A 463-nucleotide genomic window follows, 5' to 3' on the forward strand; every position below is an offset into this window, starting at 1 on the left:
CATTTACCTTGAAAACCTAAGAAACTTTTGTTAAATGATAAATAAGCAGTGAGTTATTTTCCCAGATACTTCAACAAGATTTTTTGATGACGTTGTTTCCCCACGGTGGATGATGTTGTTTTCCCACAGTTTTGCACGAGTATCGCACTCATATTTCAAAAATGTGCATGGGCAATGCTGGCAGTGCAAATTGATCTTTAATCACTCTGCACTAGTTTGTTACCTCTACTACGAATTTTGAGGAATCCTATGGAGGTTAACTGCATTATAAAAGAGGACAGGCTCCTTATTGAACACACCGGGAACCGCAATGGGAACAAAAATGGCAGTATCTTTTGCTAACATCTTTATGGCGGAAGTTGAGACTGATATGATCAACCAAAAGTCCTTACAAACCACTCATTTGGAAAAGATACATTGACGACATCTTTTCCTCCTACGATATATTCACGGCTAAGATTTC

Source organism: Montipora capricornis, chromosome 10 (assembly GCF_036669925.1).
Source record: "Montipora capricornis isolate CH-2021 chromosome 10, ASM3666992v2, whole genome shotgun sequence".
NCBI lineage: Eukaryota > Metazoa > Cnidaria > Anthozoa > Scleractinia > Acroporidae > Montipora > Montipora capricornis.